Here is an 18,662-nt window from a genome sequence, read left to right as displayed (position 1 = left end):
TGGTCCCCACTCTTGAGCAGGGGCAGTAGCCCTGGTCTGTGTGGTCTTGTTGGGCTCTGGAAACAGAGATTTTGTTCTGGCCTTTGCACCGAGTGAGCTGAGCATTAGAGCCAAGCCCTGGTGCATGGCCAAGGTACACGCATCTGTATGTGTGTCCGTGGGTATGTATGTCTGCATGCTCAGAGACAGCAAATCAGCATATTTATTTCAGGGAAAATCCTTTTGGGTTTTTTCCCTTCCCTCGGCTTTACCAAATCCTGTCTGGTTTCTCTCTTGTCTCTGGGAAGGAGGCAGGAGGTCCAAGTATGTGGAAAGGCCTAAACAATTTGCTCGATAGGTTTTTTTTCCCCAAATGTGTATTTTCCCTCTAACATTTCTGCAAAGTACCAGGAAAGTACAAGCGGTGTTTGACGGGGCCTGGGATCCTCCATTCCCAGCTGCACTTATCACCAGAAGGATCAGCTGGTCCCATTTTTTTCAGAAATTGCCATACAGCAACCAATTATTTTGTTATGAAAAAACATCAGACAACAACATAATTGAATTGTTGTTTAGTACACTGCCCTCCAAACTGGTCACCTAATTATCATTTCTCTACAAACAGCTTGTTTTCCATTAAATTTCTGGTTTTGTTCTTAAGTAAAATGATAGCTTGTTTATAGGGGATAGAAAAGCAAATTGATGGAAGCTGCAAATGAACTTTCAATTAAACACAACACCTCTAAAGCCAGCGCTATTTATGATTATGGTATGATGAGAGGAGGGTGAAATGGATTTAAAGATGTAACCTTGTAACCACTGAGGGTTCATTAAAATTAAAATCCTGTGTAAAGTGTAAGAGATGCCCTGTCAATTGGCATAGCCGTCTAATTCTGCTCTCTCCATGGTATTATCAGAGTCACTGGCTGGAGAAGGTGCCTCTTATTAAAATACTTGGGTCAGAGCTGAAAAGAAAAAAATCCAACCCACATGGGTAGTTTATGCGTCTCTCCCTGCAAAGCACTACAAGGGACCTCAGTATTGCTTTTCCTTCACGTTCAAAGCAGACGTGTATGTACATATACATATGCTTGTACACATAGGCATATGCAGGATCAGACTAGCCTAAGGGAGGAGCTTTCTGGAAGGTTTTGGGGCTGTTGCTGAAGAATACTATGGACTTTTGAGGGAGGAATCTGCAGAGGAACAATCACAGCAGTGCTAAAGCATGTCTTGGGTCTCGCTCGTCGGTTTGCAGCAAGACACAACTCAGCACTGAGGCTCGTACGGAGAGGGACGCAGGAGGGGAACGTCAGCCCACGAGCCACGCTGACAACCCGACTGTCGGCCCCGAGCTTGTAAGCCGTCCAGCTCTCAAACAGGGCACCAAGCACCGCTCAGAGAATCACTCAGGCTTCACCAGCCTTTTCTTCCTTTTTTTTACGTATCATCTGTTGTCGCAATTATTCTTACTCGTGAATGAATGATTCGGTGTCACTTTTGGCTTGGATCCGCCCAGCCGGTTTGGTCCGTCCCGCAGGAAGCACCCGGCAAACCCAGCAGCACTTAGGCAAATACGGAGACTCTCCATGAGGTCGTGGCAACAACGAGTCACCCCTGAACTGACAGACTTAAATAGCAACCTGCCAGGAAAGTTTCCTTTCCTGTCACTGATCCCTTGAACTGATTACTCATATTTTCTGTGGTTCCCGCAGGCCTCCAGCGTGGTCAGCCCCAGCCATCCCAGCCTTTAACAGATCTACTCTCTAAGCAGCCAAATGCAAGAAGGCAGCACTGTCACTAAAATACCTATTTGATTGTGCTCACAAGTATAAATAATTATTTTTAAAGCCATTGAAAAGGCCACAGTATAAGACACCAGCTTGTTTGCTTATTCAGATTTATGCAAATTTTTTAAAGGGTGTGTTTCCCTAAGCTCTAGGTGTCCTTGACACACACTAAAACACATCACAAATCATACCCAAAGTGCAGCTGTGGAGTTTAATGGAGAGGAGGGTGCAAGCCAGGGCACGGGGAGTCTGCGTGCCCTCCTGCAACCTTGGGATGCAAAGGCAACCTTTGCCACCAGGCTAAGCCATGCTGGGAGCAGTGAGACCCTCCCAAAATGTGCCCTTCCAGCAGCCTCTTCGCATTTATACCGAGCGGGCTCCTCCTCAGCAGATGTTCAAGACTCAGCACTCAGGCTTACACTGAGGAACTTCCAAAACAAACCATCTGGAAAAAAACCCAGCAAACTATTTGCAAGCTATTTCCCTCCTCCACTGCGCCCCCCCCCCCCCCCGGCGTCCCTGATCTCAAAGTCACAGGGAAGGATTTGAGAGGACAGAGCGCGGAGCGCCAAAGCCAGGAATGGAAGGAGCGCGTCAGTGAAGAAATGTTCCCAGCGAGGCTGCAGCTGTTCTTCTAAAATATGGCAAGGCGGCGTGGCTCGCTCAGCGCGACCCGAGGCCGGCGAGGCACCGGCAGCTGTTCGGGCACCCCTAGGGCTGAGCGGATCCAGCAAGCTTTTTCTGATGATGATGAAAAGTGAGGTGCTGGGGGCAGCAGGAGCCAGGACAACACGCAGGGGCCGGAGCTTCTCTCTCTTTGCTTTTTATCCCGGGTTCCTCCCACTTTAAAGAGGAGCTGGTAGCTTTAGCCCCCAGATGGGAAAGTCATATGTTGTTTGCCAACTCGTAACATCAGGAAGGTTGTAGCTGAGATGTTATTGCCCCCCGGCAGGTCCTGCAATGCTGTGATGTCTCTGGTTTCCCGTTAGCTATCTGCAGCTCTTCATGCCGATGTGCCAGCGAGCCAAAACGCAGTTACGCATTTTTCTTCCTTCAGTTTCCAGAAAACTGAGAGAAAGTGCTCTCTTCTACTGCAGGAGGGGACATGAAGACAATCTCTCCAAGAGAGGGGTCTGGACTTCATCATCTGCATCCAGTTCCAGCCTCAAGCAATGGCCAGGGGACCCCACCAAAGGACTGGTGACTGCTCCTGAGAAGGATCTGTCCCCTCTCACGTCTCTTCAGAGACCTGGCCAAGCCCTGTGCAATAAGCAACGTGCACCTTGGTGTCCCCACTGACAAAGGGACAAGCCCGCCTGGCCTTGCCTGCTGTCTGCGTGAGAGCCACACTCTCACTCAGCGTTGGAGCAGTAAATTGCAGTAGGACCAAGACGGAACCTGCTCCTCACGCCTTTTATAGCATCCACAAGATCAACAGCATTTATTCTGCCCCTTGGCAGGTTTTAAATTCATGGTGCTTTGCGCCAGTGGCTAAATCTCACCACTAACCATAACAGCAGGGTGGGTTCCTGCACTCCGCAGGCTGAGCGCGAGTGCGTATATCCCCGTTAGCACTTCAGACAAGACGGTCTGTTTATCCCCACTCTAAGTGCTCCCGTTCTTAGAGTTTCTTATACCCATGTCGTTAGTTACAAGCAGCTTGCACCAGGCGTAGGGCCTGGCTCGCCAATCGCCTTTCCTGCACCATCAAGTAGCCCTGGTCCTCCCTGGGGTACAGTGCAGACAGGAGCCGGTTGCCTGATGCTTCGATCATGCTGGAGGTGCTGGCTCTTCCCCTGCCTTGCTACCCATTTCCCACCATAACTTCTCAACACCCTCTCCTAGCTTTGGGAAAAGCTGAATTTGAACAGAGAGCTTTGGGCACTTCCCGCATGCAGAATTATTACAATTACTATTAATAGTGATAAAAGTGCATTAGTTTTTGTAAGACTTTCTGTTACCTCCGGTGGGCACGTGAGAGCCCGTTACCGAGCAGGCTGTGATCCCAGTGTTATGCCGCTATTAGATTTTCTGCTTGAGGGAGGAAGATATACAGCAACAATTGAGGTAGGAAATGTGCATTGCTCCAGGAGCGCAATGTAGCTGTGTCTGTGAAGGACACATTTGTGCGTCAAAACTGCAATGGAAAGTACATGCATGAATCACGATGCGGCGTGTGTGTGTGTGGGGACGTGTGTTCGTGGCCAGCGTTGGCATACATGTGCCACATAGGTGCATCCCTTGCCTTTATCTTTTTCGGTATCTTTCTGGTCCTCTGGGGTCTCCCCTTCCCTGTCTTCCTGGAGAGCTTTCTGCACAGCCTAGGAAATTGGGTAATGAAAGCCGAGTCATACATTCCTGCTTTATGTTTCCAAAGAAGCAAGTGTGACTGTCAGGTTTACAAAAGATTGTTTATGTTCAGTGGCGTGAAATGGGGAGCGAGTGTGCGGAGCAGAGCGAGAGAAAGACTGCCCTGCCCAGGCTGACAGCACTGCATTCATCCTCCACGCTACAGCAGACAAAGCGCTGGTGCTGTCTGACAGGGGCCATAAATCACCGCTGGGAGATGCTGTACCTACAGCTTATACCATTCCAGATGACAAACACACAATAATCCACACAGCACAGCACTTTTTCTCCCTTCTCTCCCTCGGACTCGCTGGTGCTCAAGTGACGACAAGAGGCAGCAAGGAAACCTGCAAAGCCTGGAAGACTCCTGCGGGGACCGCGGGAAGGAGCAGGGGAGGTTGCTGATGCACATACCATAAAGCCATGGCTCACCGGAGCAATGGCTGTTGAGGGGGCAAGAATAACGGGGGCACCGGTTCGCAAAGGCCAAAGGGAGGGGACGCCAAGCAGGGGTGAATCCTCCCTTGCTAAGAGGGATCCAGTTAGAATGCCAACGATTTTTACTTGCTGCTGCCCAAGCAGGACGGAGCTGGGGCAGCTGCAAGGTGGGACGGGGCTGGGGAAACGATACCAGCACCCGGGGCTCTGCAGCCTCGCGCCAGGACGGCCCAGGCAAGGCATGTGGGGCCACACTTTCATGCGACCTGGAAAAATCTTACTAGTCCATGTGCTGCTTACACAGGGCCCACGTGCACTTGGAGAGGTGGCCTCAGCTGCAGATGCTGGGCTTTTGTTTTGGAGCCCTGGTCTTGACTCTCCCTGTGGAAGCCTCCCTGGCCTGTTTTCCCCAGGTGGTAGATGAAAGCAGTGGCCTTTGCTCTGCTTGGCCTGTTTGGTTTGTGTGCTCCCAAGTGCTCGCTGCGCCCAGCCATGGTGGGAGCTGGACGGCACCGTGCCTCCTCCAACCTGACCCTCCGGTGTCCCTGCGGACACTGTTAACAGAACCAGTTAAAGTCACGCCTTGGGGGAAGTGGGTGCAAAAGTCAGATATGCCAGAAATACCCAGCGGCACGTTGAGGTCTCCCGTGTTTTCCCCACCAAAGGCATGTTGAAGCCACAGCGTTGCCAGCTCTGCCACATCACCTGGGTGGCTTTGCCCAGGTTCGGTTTTGACGTGAAAGTGGAAAGGTGGTCTTTGAAGAAGGAAGCAATAAAAGGCAGGGAGGCAGATGCACTGCCACCACCTTGGGCTGTAGTTTGCGAGGGAAGGGAACGGAAAGAGGTCTATCTGGTTGGACAACTCTTAAATCAATGTATCCTAATTAACAAAAGATATAATTCATCAAAGTGACAGCAACTCTATTTATATCACCTCCTTCCATGGGGGCTGCTGGGGGTTTAGGGTTGGGGTTTTTTTCTCCCTTTCCTTTTCTGACAGTTTTATCTTTCCCATGCACATTTTTATTTCCCCTTTCTGGGGGAGAAGGACTGATAGTGAAGCTTTCCTTGGCAATATGGCCATTTAATAGACATTTTCTGCCTTACCCCCAAAATAGAGGGATATGTGGGGGGAACTGGGAAAGAGGGGTTATCTTAGTGAGGTACAGGTCTGATTTGGAGGGGGAGGAAACCACTGAAAGGTGAGCAGAGGGGTATGCAGCTATGCATGGATAATTTGGTCAAATCCTGCAAGTTGGGGTTATGCTCTGAAAACACGCCCAGCAGGAACCGTGATCATACAGGAATCTTGGCTTTCATTTGGAAAAGCAAACCCTGAAAGCTTGACAATATGGCTGGATGACACCTTAAATCTTGAAGTGCATAAAAAGAAACCCAACTGTTTTGTTTTGTTTTAATATCTGAAACCTCGTGGTTTGGGGGCTGGGAGAGCAGGATGCTGAATTGCCATATAAATACAAGGACCGTGTCATTTCAGAATTGCTCCACTGTTCTCAGCGGGCTCACTCTCGGGAAGAGTGAGGTTTGGACATGATATAGTAACACAAAAATAGTAATAATAGTAATGAAGCCCCATTCAGCCACTCCTCCCTGCTGCAGGCACAGGAGCATAAAATCCAAGATACAAAACGCAAGCCCCGTCTTGTGGGAAGAAGGAAGCTCAGAAGGTTTCTGGGGTAAAAAATCCCCAAACCAGACCAAACCAAACCAAACCAAGGCAGCTTTGCCTCCGAAGCGCAGCCGTGTTCACAGCACACCGGCGAACAGGAGATGAAAGGGCCATAAAATGGAGCTGTCGTCTGAAGGCTGCACCAGCGCATATATCCTGATGTGCCGGGAGTACCTGCTTCTCCCGTAGCCTAAACTTCTGATGAACCAATGTGCTTCAGAGCGCATTTATATGCAAAGGCGTATAATATGTCCCCTGTATCTAATTATCTGTCAACCTGAGGCAGTTTGTTTTCCAAATCGGCCTCTCGGCTGTGACTTTATGAGGTCGTAAAGAAAACGGTGCCACTCTCGCACTGGAGCGCCGGGAGAGCCTGGATCAACAAATTACCATCTTTAATGGTGTCTCCTCGCACAAGCTCACGCCCTCCGGCGTGCCCCGGCACAGCCAGCCCCCGCACGGCGGCCGGGGAGCCCCGGCAGCCCCCAGCCCCGTGCACCCAGCCGGGCAGGGCAGCTGCGGGCAGGGGCAGGACTGACCCCGGTGCTGCCCGCGCTGCCCTCGCTGCCCGCTCGCCCTCCTCTGAGCCCCGTGGACGCGTTGCAAAGTTTGGCAGGAGCCAGCGGTGAACTCCAGCCCGTCGGCTGTGAGAGCAACACCACCGCCAGCAAAAGCCAAGACGCGGATTCCTCTGCCCACGCTGCTCCTGTGATTAATGATAGAAAGGAATTAAAAAGAAGGAGAAAAAAAAGAGCGAGGGAGAGGGGAGGGGAGCGGGTCAACAGCTGAGTGCAAGGCAAGTCGCTAGACAGGGAGTAATTAAGATACTTGGGTAAATATGATTAATAAGCTCAAACTGGCAGGGTGTGCAGTAAACAAGGGCTAACCAGATGGTACCCTTTCCTTTCTGACAATGCTGCAAGCTTCGTAAAAATAGGAAGGAAGGCTCTGGATCCTCCCAGCGCTCTCGCTCGTTCGGGGAGGAGGGAGGATTCAGCACGGGGCAGTGAATCACCTGATAGGAATGAGAGACATTTCCCCCTGCATCACATCCACATCAGGGACGGCTGCGAGGGGAAAACAAATGGCTGTTCTCACAGTGCTGGGGTGGCACCCGCTGCCGTGCCGCAGGGCCCGATCCGGCACCTCGCTCGAGCACGGGCTGAGCTTTGCCTGAGACCGGCTGCCTTCACTTGGCAGTGTGCGGGCAGCGGGGAGCGGAGGGCCCTTGCGCTGGTCCCCAGGCGTCTGATCTCCAGCCGTAACAACTCAGTTTGAAAAGTCCTGCCTGGAGCTTGTCTGCGCTGCCAGAGCTCGTGGCTGGGTGCCGGCGAGACCCCTCGCTCCTCCCTTCCAGCCGCAGCGGGTGGCTCGTTCCCGGCAAGAGCCGGTCAGAAATTTCCCCACAAAACACTTCTCTGTCAGAAGATGCCATTTCACCAAAGGTGAAACATTTGCGGAAACGCACTGATTTTGATGAAATTGCATTTGGAAAGAAAAATCAAAGGAGAAAATCATTTCGATAAGGCCAAAGCATTTCAGTTTGACCTTTTAGGAATTAAATGGCATAGGGGTTTTTTCCATTTCAAAAAGCATTTTGTTTCGATGTACTATATATATATATATCTGTAAGAACTATTGAAACCAGAATTAAATGTTGTGATTATCCCAACATGTGATGATACATTTCCCCTAGTGCAATATTGCAAGAAATTAAGCCCAAATATCCTTCTACTTTGAAACAGGGAAGGGAAATCTGAGAAATTAAAAAAACCTGGTTCTTCTCCCGGCCCTGCTGCTGGGACATGCTGTCAGCGGCCACGTCCCCACTGGGGCTGCCAGCTCCGGGGCCAGGGAGTGGGCACTTCGGGCACTGCTGCATCCCCCAGCCGGGCGAAGGGACTGCGTGCACTGTCCTTGGCCTCCTGCATGCTCGGCTCATCCTCGTAAGGTGCCCAAAGCAGAAGGGATGCTCGCATCTCTCATCGCTCCTTGGTGTGTACCACAGGATGGGAGCTAGCCCCTGGCTGAGGGCAGACTCTGAATGTGGCTAAATGTCTGAGAGTCCATAAAGACATTTGTGCACCCCCTGTGATGCCCTGAGCTGGGCATTTCATCACCTAAGCTCACACACATCAGAGCAACATAACAATATGTTCAGGGTCCCAGAGCTATCAGTTTTCATTTGACTATTTACTGTCCAGTACCTTGAAAATAAAAAATTTGCCAAGTAGCCCCAGGTATTAATAATAGATTAAATCAGCACTTAGCTTTCGGCTTCCTCAGGACAAAGATTCTCTTTTTTCCTAGCTGAAAAGTTCCCAGTGATAATGAGAACAGTAAATGTTTTATCTTTACAGGGAGACAGGCAGAACAACGGGCGCAGGAGGAAATCTCTGAATCACAAAGATGTCACCCAAGGAGCGGCGTGCCGCCAGTTTCTGCTCAGCGCTATTTTTTCCCACAACGTACCATTTTCACTGCACGTAAGTTGTCTCATTATTGTAGTCAACTTCTCCTGGGCAGGGAGGCTGTCCCTCGACTGTGCCACAGACCCAGAGTGTCGCTTCTGATCTCGCTGGGACTCACCTTCCCTTCCCGAATAATAATGCTGCTTCAGCTGCCACGTTGCTTTGCAGCATCCACAGGGCAGGGGCTGTCTCTGCCTGTCTGCATGTACCATGTTTAACACACCAGTGCTGTGACTGGCGAGGGCCTGTGGATGCTTCCTGGTGTGAAAAATGAAGTGAGACTTTGTTGGGAGGCTTCGAGGTACAGCGAGGCTGCGGGAATAGCCAGTGGCTCGGAGGAGGTGGGGTAGGGATTTAAGATAAAGAAGAAATTTCAGCTCATTGGCAGGGCACATATTTTTCCAATATAAAAGCAAATGGGGGAACCCTTAAATAAATTGACTCTATAAAAACGTCCTTTTGTATTACAGCCTCACCTTTTCAGGGGGAAAACACCAAGGTTTATTTTCATGGCTCCTGAATAAAAATATCATTGCTGCTTCATAATTTCACAGAACCAACAAGCAGTCTATAGCTATTTAAAATACACAGGCCCCCCTCGGTACCCACCATCCGCCCGGCTGCAGGAGCAGCTGCCACGTAATTACAAGTCCTCGTCACAAGTGCGGAGAAACAAGTTGTGGCATTTAGGAAAGGTCTGCAAAAATAGGTGTCAGACCTTAACTAATAGTGATTGTCCTTCCATTCTGCCGTAATTTACATTTAATTCACACATTTCATTTCCATTTAAAATATGATTACAGTGTTTTGAAGCACATCTCACCTGTCCCCTCCGATTATGGCAGGATGAAAATAACACGAAGCAGCAGGAGCAAGGCTGGCTGCCCCGGGTCTTGGCTGCGGGATGGTAAACACATGGTGCTGTTCCCCGAGCTGGAGAAAGGGACAGAGAGGACTTCCAAAAACATCACCCGAGCAGGGACGGAGGGACACACACAGACACACAGCCCTGCCCCACCTTCCTGCTGCTCCACGCAGGCAGTTCTTGCTGCAGGGTTTTAAGCACCGGCAAACAGAGGAAATCAGAAGTGCCAACAGAGGGAACTGGGGTGCAGAGAAGACAACTCTCTAGGCTGTGTTTTTCCATGTTTTTTCATGGACTATATGGGCTTATTCTTGTGTCATGCTAGTGTGGCATACAGGCACGCAAGTTTGTAAGAAAAAGCAGCATCTGGGCATCGAGTACAGCCTGCTGTGAAACAGGGCCACAGCCTGTCCTAGGAGAGTATAACCAGGGCCTGGGAAATGACACCATGAGCTTTTCATTTTTAAGTAGCTGGTTTAAATCCAAGCCTGCTCAGTGAAAGCTGGGCTAGAGAGCCTGGTCCTGTAGTATTATTGCATTCAGCAAGTTTCTATAGAAATAAGACATTAAGTGTGGAGCTGAAGCTGGCTGGGAATTAATACTCCATAATTCATATCGTGGAGTTTGTTCTTTGTAAGTCTAAGCAATTTCCGCCACTCAGTTTCATTTCGGGTACCACTGCGCTTTCCCCTGGCCCTCGCTATCGCCCGGCTCTTGCTGCTCAGGGCTCTTGACGAATTTTTAACTTGAAGCTCATTTCCCCCAGATTTTAAAAAAGGAGGATGTGGGGGAGGGAGCAATGAGACCAAGTGTCTGGGTTTCACTTACACTTTATTTCTACCTCAGCGTCATCTGCAGTGACAGCTCAGCTTGGCACGAGGCTGTCTTATTGTTGTTGCAACAGGAGATGGATGCCCGTGCTGAGCTGCGAGCCTGCGGGCCGGGCGTCTTCCCAGCCCAGCAGCGATGGAATGGGCCAAAGCAGCGTGTGCCCAAGCAGGAGCACTGCTCTGCAAAGCATGTGCAAATCCAGAGTCCACAACAATCCCTCCTGGAGAGGGGGATGCTGGTCCCCAGGGGGGCCGCAGTGCTGTCCCATGGGGTCCTCTGGGTACCAGCCACTGCCCAGTGCCCCCAGGGCTCATCCCAATGCCCCCAGGGCTCATCAGCAGGGAGGCTCTTCCCTGCTGCACAGAGGCATGAGCTGTATTTGAACACCTCCCTCTCCAGGCAGGCGAGGTGCTCGGGGAGGACATGGCCAGTGATTCTTCACTGGGAGATTATGGTGATTTGTGCTCTCTGTCTAAATTCCAGCATATAAACTTCAGAGCTGCCGGAGCGCCCATTTCATTTTTGTGGCTGCCTTCCTGCCAGGCGGCCACTGGCCTGGCAGCTCCGGCACACTGCCGGTCGCTCTGGTCGGGCAAAGAATTTGCTATCTTTATTTGCCTTTCTCTTCCCTCCTCCCTTCTAAATGAATTTAGACACACAGAAGCTCTTCTGTGGAGAAGGAGAAGGAGGTCCTTGCCCTCAGCAGCCTGGGAAGGGGAGGTTTTACCCTCCCCTGGAGCAGATACACAGTGGGGATGAAATTCCCCCTGCAGAGTCCTTCATAAAACCTGGGTGCTATTTAAGCCATCAAAACAGGGGTTCAGTGGGGCAGAAGAGGAGCACAGGCCATATGGCATCTGTAGCAATCAGGCGCTGTTGCAGAGACTGGTCTGGCCTGATCTTGAGGGAAATTTTAATTTCTCCAGGGTGCAAAGCTTGTTGATGCTGCCAGGCTGAGGGAATCTGCCTGCACTTGGTCTCAGCAGAGTGTATCCCAGTGCCGATCTGAAGTGCAGCAGGGGACAGTGCTGGGGCCTCTCTCAAGCTAGGTTTCATCCCGGACAGGAGCTTGGAGGTGGAAGCCAGTTTGTAAAGTGCTTTTTACCAGGACAAAGGGAGAAAGTCAAGAGGAGAAGGAGGGAACCCCAGGGAGCCCTGGGGAGGAAGCCATCCCTCCTGCATTTGGGGACTGAAGTGTCCCTGGGGAAATCTTGACACGCTTACAGACCGCTGTGTTAGTTTTAAGACATGTTTATTTGTGTAGCTCTCTGAAGCACATTTGTGGCAAGGAAAGGATGCTTTGCTTCTCTCTGTCTCAGTTTTAAGTGCTGCCGTTGCCTTCGAAGGGAGGGGGAGTTCAGGCCGATGCTTTCTGCTGCTCCAGCCCTGCACCAGTGCTGGGGCGTGCTATGCGCCACCCGCCCGGAGATGTCAAGTAATACTTATTTGGCAGCAAAACAGTGAAATCCTACAAAACAAGTACTCATGAGTACTGTTTCACCTGGGCACGCTGAAGGCAGCAAAACTCTTTGCAGCAGCTTCAGTGGGGTTTGGAAAAGTCTGCAGGCTTTTCTGCAACCCAGCTGCCTCTCTTAAATGTACACCTTAGGCACCCAGGCGAGGAGTAACCTGAAATGGAGGTACCTCTTCGTCACCCAGCAAACCCTCGATGTGTTGTGCCTGTGCCATTGCTGCCTCCACGTTAACATCTGGGCCAGTTTCCCTCCTTCTTGTCCCTCCAGAAGAGGCAGTGGCCCGGCTGTACCCACTCTGTGGCTCCCCTCATGCAGGGGACACTGTGCTGCTGCTCACTCCCCCAAGGAACAAATTGAGTGGGAATTACAGTTTTCAGAATGTCAAAATCCCTCCTGTGGATCAGAAGTTCCCAGCACCTGCGCAAGCACAGCACAAAGTGCCAAAGACGCTGCCCAGAAAGAGGAACCACCAAAAACTCTTCCAATGCTGCCCCCTCGCCCTCGGGACTCGGTGAAGGAAAAGTTTACCTCCTCCCGCAGAGGTCTTTCAGAAGATTTTTTTAAACACAAAAACTCTTGCCTAGAAAATAAATCAGGCTCACCCTCCCCACCACGTCCTCACCCGGCATCTCCCCCGTGCTGCACCCGCCCCCAGAGCACCGAAAAGGCATGGACGCACTGATTAATATCTGCTACGTGTAGGGGAAAACAACAACCCCGTAAACAGTATTATTAACCCATGGGCTGGCAATAAATCAGTGTGGGAAGGTGACCTCAGCAATGCTGGAGTAATCCTGTGTGTCAGGGTAAATTTATGAGGCCAATTTTATTGGCCTGTATGACCCAGGCTCCTTGGAGATGTCTCAGTAACAAATCCAATCCATATCATTTATTAGCTTTGTACAGTGTCAGCTCTAAGCATAGGAGGGATCCCATTAAAATGTATTGCTCCCTCTGCAAAAGATGGGTGCAAATAAGCTGCTGGATAATTGTCGGCTGCAAGGAGCCCCCGATTAAGAAATTGCTCATTGTAGATCTGCTCTCAGGTCCATAAAGCTTGCCGGGACTGGAAGTGCTGGGGTTTGGGTTTGCACCGTCTGCCCCTTGCCCTCCCTACCTGGCGCTGGGCTGACTACCGCTCTCCGGGAGCAACGGGTAGGGTTTAGCCATGGGAACAGAGGTGCTGGACTCTGGGGAGTTTCCAGCTGAGTCCCCCAGGCCCCCCCCCGGGTGCTGGACAAGGACCTGGTGGCCCTGGGGGCTGCCGCTCTGCCCGGGGGGCTGGGGAGGATGCAGGGACGTGGGGTTGCACCGATAGGTGCGGGGATGCGACGGCGTGGGGATCTTGCGACCGCATCTCAGGACGGCGCTGCAGTGAGAGGGATGGCGAGGGGATTTTAAAGCTGTTAGTGGCTGAAACTCCTCCTCCAAGGCAAGAAACTGCTTGCACGAGGGGAGGGATCCTCCGGCCAGGCCCTGTAGGCAGCACTGAGAAAAAGCTTCGTTTCGGAAGCCACTCACGGACCTTGCGGTGATGTGCATCGTGCCCGGCACCCTGGTGATGGGAGCAATCACGCCTTTGCACCAGCACCTCCTGGGTCTGAGCTCTGTTGGCTAACCAGAGTCTGGTGGAGGCAGTTTAAGTCTGTTTGACTGTCCCTGTCATCATAAGGTTTACGGATGGTTAATTTATTCTTTATAGCACAGTCATTGATGGCTGTTAAATCACAAATGAGAGCCAATAAAGGGTGAATTGCAGCTGAAATTACACTGTTTATATGACAGCAGAGTGCTGGCTAAAAGATTCATATGCCGCTGATGAAGTACGTTATAAATTTTAATTACCATAGTTTGTACAAATGACATGTTTGAAATGCTATTGAGTAATGTGACCCTGATAATGAAACTATAAAATAAATCATTAACTTTCTGAATGAGCTTTTTTATTTCCATGCTACATGAAGTAAACTTTCCAATTTATTCCATTGCAGCCTTGTTCTGAAAAAAAGTGCAGAGAGAAGAGTCACCAACCACCCCCTCCACTCTGAGGGACACTGGCAAGCAAACCAAAGGAGGGATGAGCGGGACCATGTCAGAAAAGATGTCAGAAGACTGGCCAAAACCAGCCAAAGCCCCCAAACTGCTCGTGGTTTCACCCTGGTTAATATGGGATGATGCCTTGCTCCTGCAGCCACAACCAGCTTAGCTGAGGGAGTGCAGAGATAAGAGCAGGGCTTGAGAACCAGCTCCGAAGAGCCATAAAAATCACAAGCACAGAAGAGAGAAAATCTCCATTAAAGTCAGAGCATAATTATAACTCACTCGTTGGCTGGGGGCTTTGCAGCCCGAGTCGCTGGAGATTGCCCTGCCCTCCCCTGGGAGCTCCCTGGATCTGCCAGAGTTTTGAAGCGAGAGCAAAGGTGCCTGAGCCCCCAACTGCTCGACACAGAAGTGGAGATAATTCCCTAGATGGGGGTGAGGAGACAAGTTTCGGCACAACAAGGGATTTCTTGGGAGCCTGCCTGGGGGAGGAAGCACAGACCGGGCAGTTGTCAACCCAGCGTCCTTCGGTCTAGCTCCGCTCGCTCAAGAAAAGGGGATGCTTCTTAAACCCTCTGGAAGGACACTGATAGCAGGTTGTTACCTTATTATATTGCCATATATTATTTTTTAAGGGATACAGGGCATGAAACAAGATGGGAGTGTGCCAGAGCTGCTTTCTTATCCCTCTGCAGAGAGGTGCTCCAAATACCAGATACAAAAATTCTGTGCTCCTTGCCCCTGGGTGCCCACACTCGCCCATCCCCCAAAGTGGGAGAAAAGGGCTCCCACCCCAAACCCCCTCCAGAAAATCCACCAGGTCTGGGGCTCTCTGGCCCAACTCGCCAGCATCGCTGGCTTCTTCCTCATCTCCTTAATTAACCTGAGTTCTTTGCAACCTCAGGTTGAATATGAACATTTCCTATTTCCTATTTTCACACTGTAAATAAGCAACATATCTGTCTCACATGGCAAACAAAAGGCGGTAGCGGGAGTCTCCGGATAAGCAGCAGGGAAAGGAGAGGGAAAGGGGACCTGTGACATTTTCAGGCTGTGGGGATGCAGCAGAAGGTTGCGGTGTCAAGTACCATACAGCAGTTGGGTTTCAAGAGATGGGGTAATTTATGACCCATAATAACGTTTGTGGTTCTTTTGCGGAGGCAGAGATGGATCTTACTCTTTAAGGCTTCAGCTGCTCATCTCTGGGGTCCCTGTGTGCGAAGGAGTCCTTATCCACGGGAACTCTGGCAGATTCGTGGCTGGGTGCATCATGTCCAGTGCTGGCTGACTCCCCCTTCCCATCCTTTTCCCCCAGGCAGCCTCTCTTCCCATCGCTGCCCAGAGATGCTCCTCACCAGAGGACGCATGCAATGAATTCAAATCCTGCTTAGTGTCAGGGTTTAAGTCAGGCAAAGTGTGTTTGCCAAATGGGTGGTCAGCATGGATGCGCGCTGCCAGCACGGGTCCTGCCAAGCCCGGTGCCCCCCATGGCACCATTGCCTATTGCAAAGGCCACGGCTACCCCACTACCTCTCACTGCAGATCTCGCTGGGCCTTTTTTCCTCCCCAAAAGTGTTTGGAGTTGGAGGGCTTTTAACGCCTGCTTTTGTCTTATCAGCCAGACTGAAAATATTTCCAAGCAGGCTGCTCATGCCGCACTACTTACCATTAAAAGAAAGGACCACATTATTGCTGTTATAAACCATTGATTAAGGTTTATAATAGCAATAATCCCCTCGAAATTCATTGTTACTGCAGTTAATGACCAGTTTATTAGAGCGTTAACCATCCTTGGCAATGGGCTGAGTCGTTTAATGCTGGTAACGACCAATTTCTCAAGGGTTATTGCTTAAATAACAATCCTTTGTTAGATATATGTTCAACCACCAGATACTGCTCCAGCTGGAACCTTCTCCTGTGAAATAATTGTTAATTATTTCTTCCAAGTTTTGCCACCATGCCTCAAAGTTCTAGATGGAAAGGGTTGCTGAGGGTGCAAAGTGTCAGAGATGCTCAGAGCGGAGACTGGGCAAAGCAAGGGGAAGCAGCCAGAGACGCATGAGCCATCACCCAGAGGGATGTGGGTGTAGGAGTTGTGGTTTATGAGGGTTTTTTCCCTCTCCTGTCACCCATGACTGTCCCAGCCCTGGGCACGTCCGCCCCAGCCACCCACAGTGCTTTGCAGAGGCACTGGCTCAAGTCGGAAGCAGCAAAGCTTCCAGGGATGAGCCCCGGGCTCCCGGGCACCGCAGTGAGCCACCCAAGAAGGGTGAGACACACCAAAGCTCTCCCTCCCTTCTTCTCTTACATTAATATGATTTGAACATTTCATCGTGTTAACTATGTCCTATCGTGTCACGTTAGTATCATCCTTCTAACAGCATTCATTTTGCCTGACATGATATGAAAGGTACAGATACGATTACCCTTTAATTGTGTCATATTAGCAAAAATAAATACTGATATAGTGCAAGGTTGACACAAAACGATGGCAAATCCCTGGAAACAGGATCGGACTCTTGTTGCCCAGAGAGTGCCCAGAAACCTGCACGCTTCAAGACAAGTGTGTTTATTGAGCAAATGCAGGAGACGAGCAGGAGGGGGATTTCTGCCTCGGGTTTCTTTCCCCATCTCTAAAGGCAGTGCGCTGGCTGTGCTGCCAGCCATGCGGGGAAGCCCCTGACCACAGCTCCCTCCCCTGTGCACGGCCCCCAATTTCTGTGAGCCATTAGCGAGGATGAAAGGACGCTGAATTGCCATGATCCGCTCACTTCCAGCCACTCACCCCAAATGCCTAATCTCTAGCTGGCTTTAACAGGCTTTTTGATGATTCTGCTATGAAAAAAAGTATCCCTGCATCACCCCCAGAAAATTACATTTCCATAGCAAATTAAATTTCAAGCTTTCCTGATTCTCGTTAAGAAACACAAAGAAAATCTGAATTTGGGGGATTAGGTGAAACTTGAACGGTGCTAGGTTTGGGTCTGGTGTTCCCCTCCCTCCTTTTGCTCTTTGTTGCTAAGTTTGTGGGGTCTTTGAGGTGTCACTGGAAAAAAAAAGGAAAAGGGAAGGAGGGATTACTCCAAAATCTGGGAGAAGTTTAAGTCCTGGTTTTGGCAGTGAGATGCTGATCTTCTCTGCGATGCTTCAGGCTCCTCCAGTCCCTGAGGAGGCAGGAATCTGCCTGAAATATATTATAAAGTAGAAAATACAAAACCTAAAAACTTTGAATTTTTTCCCCCTCTGTAGGAAGGAGTTACCCTTTTCTAACTATCTCCACTGTCAGCCAAAACTGCTCACTGGTGCCAGGCAGCTTTGAAACGGACCCTGGCTGGGAAAAGCAAGAGGCAGCCGAGCTTCGCCGGCTGCTTTGCTGCGGCCCCGGTCCAGCCAGGCTGGGTCTGTCTCTGGTCCCTGTCACAACTGCTGCGGGGATTTGTGTGAGCATCCGTGTTATTTTAGAGATAATGTGAGCAGAGTGGAGCATGTCACAGGATAATGGTCTCCTGCTGCTAGGCTGTTCTTGGCATTTATCAAAAAATGACACCAGAGGGAATATGCTCAAGGGAACTGAGGTGTCGATTCGATGACTGCTATTTCGTGATAAAAGTTAACAGAAATAAAAATGAATCAGTCACAAAACAGCTTATTTATAGCTGTGCCCGGCCCAGAAGGGGATCCCTGGGAAAGGCAGGGCGATGGTGCTCACCGTGCACACCCACACTGGCATCGCCTTGCCAAGAGCCACGGCCCCACCGCCTGTGCCCGTTCCCAGGAGGTACGGCGTTGTACCTTCCCCACCACCCTCAAAATACCCTTGTGGGCAACGGAGGGGCTGGTGCTCATTGCAGAGTGGGAGAGGAGGGCTGGAGGATAAAGTCATTTGAGGTTGCTCAAATCAGACGTAATTTTCTGGCTCCCAGGACAGAATTTGAGTGAGCGCAGGATGACAGGGTGGGGATGATGTCCCGTGCTCCTCTTCCACCCCAATCTGTGCTGCTCTGCCCTCGAGCTGCCTGTCCAGGCAGTGCTGCACCCTGAAAGTCCCCCCAGACAAAACAAAACTGGGTGGCATCCCCTGGATTTCACACATTCTCCCTCCACCTCTGTGTCTCAGCAAATACAAACCCAAACCGTTTTGCACAATGCTTACAAAACAAAACAAAACACAACACTCCCGGTGTTTTGCCTAAAACCAAATATTTTGAGCAAAATGTTTCAATGTTGCCTGTATTTATACATCGCTGGGGAGGTGGTCTCTGGATGGAGCTGTGACTTCAGTGATGGGAATCGCTGAGCCTGGAGCTCTTTGAGGGTCTTGTTCCCTGGGGGGGTGGGAGATCAAGTCTCTTGCTGGCTGTTTGCTTTCAGCAGGCTGTGCCCCAGGGAGCTGCGTGGGCTCGGGAGGGCAGAGCGTGCGAGGCAGGGGCTGTGGGTTTGGGGGTCCCAACCACCGGCACCACGCACCAGCCCGGTGGGTTCTACACGCGCACAAGCCTGCGGCAGCGTTCAGGGCCTGGGACTTACTCTGATGAGATATTAGTGGGAGCAGGAAAAATGGGCAGAACATGAGGGGAAAAAAAGGCCAGCCTTTGCTGTAATGGCTAAAAATGTCTAATCACGGGTCTGGTATTAAGTTAAATATCCTGGCTAAAACCATCTCATCGTGGATATTGCACTAAGTTAAACATGCAGTTATTTAAGGCAAGGAAAACTAGGTGGGATTTGGGTTTC

General features: G+C 50.6%; 1 long non-coding RNA gene across 1 annotated transcript in view; it reads left to right on the top strand.

Annotated features, from left to right (window-relative positions):
* The window catches only part of LOC128150323 (uncharacterized), a 115,341-nt gene extending 100,828 nt beyond the window's left edge, over positions 1–14,513 (top strand). Inside the window, exons 3-4 of the long non-coding RNA XR_008238023.1 lie at positions 8,607–8,732; positions 13,880–14,513. This is a non-coding gene — a long non-coding RNA (uncharacterized LOC128150323). The remainder of the gene's footprint in view (positions 1–8,606; positions 8,733–13,879) is intronic.
* Positions 14,514–18,662: the final 4,149 nt, after the last annotated feature.

Source organism: Harpia harpyja, chromosome 13, assembly GCF_026419915.1.
Source record: "Harpia harpyja isolate bHarHar1 chromosome 13, bHarHar1 primary haplotype, whole genome shotgun sequence".
Lineage (NCBI taxonomy): Eukaryota > Metazoa > Chordata > Aves > Accipitriformes > Accipitridae > Harpia > Harpia harpyja.
The sequence above is the reverse complement of the archived record's forward strand: the minus strand, read 5'-3'. Positions and strand labels throughout refer to the sequence as shown.